This window comes from Lepus europaeus, chromosome 2 (assembly GCF_033115175.1).
Source record: "Lepus europaeus isolate LE1 chromosome 2, mLepTim1.pri, whole genome shotgun sequence".
Taxonomy (NCBI): domain Eukaryota; kingdom Metazoa; phylum Chordata; class Mammalia; order Lagomorpha; family Leporidae; genus Lepus; species Lepus europaeus.
In genome coordinates, this window is record NC_084828.1 from 66839271 (window position 1) to 66843069 (window position 3799).

General features: G+C 40.0%; 1 pseudogene; it reads left to right on the top strand.

Annotated features, from left to right (window-relative positions):
- The first annotated feature begins 369 nt into the window (after positions 1-369).
- On the top strand, positions 370-991 carry LOC133751068 (large ribosomal subunit protein uL10-like; annotated as a pseudogene).
- The last annotated feature ends 2808 nt before the right edge of the window (positions 992-3799 follow it).

Sequence of the window (3799 nt, forward strand, 5' to 3'; positions counted from 1 at the left end):
ATAAACGCACAAGAGAGGATTCCAGAGACTGGGTTAGAAAAGACAGCAAAAAATCTTTCTCTGAAGGCCAAATGAGAATCAGACTGTTAATTCATTGTTATTATTAATTATTTTTAATCCACAGTAAGTTGTGGAGGTGGTACAGAATAGAACTGTTGAATTATGTCACTTAGAAAATAATAACAAAAAAAGCATAGTTCTTGGCCTTAATTTTCTCAGAATCCATAACTGGAGAAAAGATACATGCAAACACACAAAACAAAGACATGTAAGTCTCACTGTGTCCTCATGAAAGCCAAATCATTTTTAAATGTTGCGAGGCACCAATATGATGCCCAGGGAAGACAGACCTGTAAATTCAACTAATTCCTTAAGATCATCCAACTTTCAGAGGATTATCCTGAATGCTTCATCATGGGAAGAGGCAGTGTGGGTTCCAGGCAGATGCAGGAGATCCACATGTTGCGGGAAAAGAGCCCCATAATGCACAAGGCCTCACCTGTGGAAAGCAATCCAGTTCTGTAGAAACTGTTGCTTTCCCATGGAGGACCTCACTGAAATCAGAGATGCGCTGCTGTCCAACAAAGTGCAAGCTGCTGCCTGTGCTAATGCCATCCACCCAGCAAAGTCCTATGCCAACCTGAAACACTGACTGGGACCCAAAATGACCTCCTTCCAGATTCTGGGCATCACCACTAAAATTTCCACCAGCACCATTGAAATGTTGAGCAATGTGCAGCTGATAAAGACTGAATATAAAGTGGAAGCCAATGAAGTCACACTTATGAAAAAGCTAAACACCTGTTCTTTGCCCTGGTTGTCCAACAGATGTTTGATGACAGCAGCATCTACAAACCCAAAGTTTGCTTGATGTCACAGAGGAAACTGCATTTCAGCGTCCTGCAGGATGTCCATGACATTTCCAGTGTTTGTCTGCAGATTGGTTACCCTCCTGCTGCATCAGGTACCCAGTTCCATCATCAGTGGGTAAAGGTGAGACTTGACTTTGTTTACAGAGATTATTTACACCTTTCCGCCAGTTCCAGCCCCAGCAATGCAAGTCTCTCTCTCTCTCTCTCTCTCTCTCTGTATGTGCATGTGTGTATGTGTGTGCATCTCCCACTCTCACTGAAACCCTTTCAAATAAATAAATCTATCAATCTTTAAAAAAAACACACAAAATTTAGACACAGATACGGATGTGAGAGAAGCGCCATGTGAACACGAAGGCAGAGAATGGAGTGACACATCGACACGCCAAGGCATTCCAAACTCTGCCAGAAAATAACAGCATCTGGGAGAGACACATGGAACAGATTGCCTGTTCACCCACTCAGCCTCCAAACGTACCATCCTTGTGACACCTTGATGTCAGACGCCCAACCTCCAGAACTATGGTACAATAAATTTTGGTTATTTAAGCTGATCAGCCTGTGGTACTTTATCACAGTAACCTTGGTAAATGAATACTGTCCCTAAGTTATCCTCTTTACTCCCACAGTTTCAAATACTCTCTCTATTCCAACACTTCCCAAATTGACACCTTTATCTCAGGACTTCGCTTCACTCTCTAGTCTCATTTGTATCCACCTGCTGATATTTCCACTTAGATGTCTTAAAACCTTGAAACTCAAGGTGTCCAGATCTGAACTCTTGCACTCCTCCCACAAACCCTGTATACCTACAACTTTTTCTATGTCTTAAGAGACGACACTTTTGTCCTCTTGGTTTCCAGGCCAAAGATCTTGGTAGGTGTCACCCCTGGTTTCAATCTTTCTATCACAATCCATATTCAATTTTCCCAGAAATTCTATTGACTTCACCTTTAAAATAGATCCAAAATATATTATTCTACCACATTGATTACATGACTACTTAAAATACTTCAGGTTCCAGAAAGAATTATGAGCTAAAATTAATTGTGTTTGAACTGCCATTTCTGGGAACCTCAGTTTCTTCATTGGTTAAATGAGGAATTTTAAATAATCTGTAAGGCTCCTTTCAGCTCTATCATATAATTTTTATTAGCAAGAGAACTCACTCCACTATGTGTGTGGTGCTGACACCATATTGAAGGAGCCCAAATGAACCTATACTGTTTTATAATTATAGAGTTGATCTAATTATTGCAGATAGTACACTAGATAATTTAATCCCTGAAGTAAATTTCACTCAGTGTAGCTGCCTATATTCAAACAAATTGGAAAATTAGATAACCTTGGTCAATACAAAGGAAACTAGCAATCTTTAAATAAACTGTGTGTTTTGAGTTGGCTGATTCACATTTTACATGGCTCAAAAATATACAGACATGTAAGAATACTCATGTTTGTACATAAATAAGTAGTTTTATATATTAGGATAAGATAAGAAAACTTGATTTAGGATTTTTAAGATGTGAAATATCTTTTTTTTTTTTTTTGACAGGCAGAGTGGACAGTGAGAGAGAGAGACAGAGAGAAAGGTCTTCCTTTTCTGTTGGTTCACCCTCCAAGGGCCGCTGTGGCCGGCGCACCGCACTGCGCTGATCCAAAGCCAGGAGCCAGGTGCTTCTCCTGGTCTCCCATGCGGGTACAGGGCCCAAGCACTTGGGCCATCCTCCACTGCACTCCCGGGCCACAGCAGAGAGCTGGACTGGAAGAGGAGCAACCGGGACAGAATCCGGTGCCCCGACCAGGACTAGAACCCAGTGTGCCGGTGCCGCAGGCGGAGGATTAGCTTATTGAGCCGCGGCGCTGGCCAAGATGTGAAATATCTTTAAAAACAAATGTAGCATTAAATTTAAAATAAATCAATAAAATTCCTTTTATTTTTATAAAATATTTTCATTAATATAACTTTTATCAACTTGTTTCAATATTTAAGCATTTATTTACTTGTGAACTTGAAAATTATTTGAAAGATGCTTTACTATTCTCTTCCTTGCTTGCTCCCTTCCAGGCACACTTTCTACTTCTTATTCCTGGAGCACATCATGCATTCTCCCACCACAGGCCCTTTGCACTGAGTGTCCTCTCACACTGGAGCACCTTTTTCTCCTGATACACCCATGACTATCTCCCTCACTGCCTTCAAGTCTTTGCTCAATTATCATTTCCTCAGTGAGGTCTTCCATCTACTCCACATTCATGATCTACAATGGTTTTGATTTCAAGGAAGATCATGAGATCTTTCATCTACTCCATCTTCTTGATATCTACTGCTTTAGTGTGTACCCCAAGGGTTGGTTCTATGAAGAACTAGAAGAATCAGAAGCATGAACCCCAATGTAAAGTACTGAGGTGGTAGGGTCTTCAAGAGATATTGTATCATGGGGATGACCCTTGGAAGGGATTAATGCAGTTCCCAAAGGTCTGGTTAATTCCCAAGAGGGCAGGTTGTTATAAAACGGTGAGCCTGGCCTCCTTCTATTGTATTCCTTCCTATATCTTCATGTGATGTCTTTCTCTAGCACATGCTCCTGTCATGTTATGACACAGACAGAAGGCACAACACAAACTGGACTAAGACATAATTACTCTTACTTTCTCCGAATTTTTATCTATAGTACTAAAAACCTTATAATATGCAATATAATTTTCATAGTTATTATTTTTTGCTTCCTCTGTACTACAATATTAGCTCCTTAAGGAGAGAGATCTTCATTTTTGTTCACATACATGTCTCAAGAGCTTAGAATAGTGCAGTATTTAATGGGGAACTCAATAAATATTTGTTAAATAACTGAATCTGACAATATTCTTGTGTATGTAAATTTCAATGGACACTAATAAATTCACTGAAAATAGTAAGGGACCAA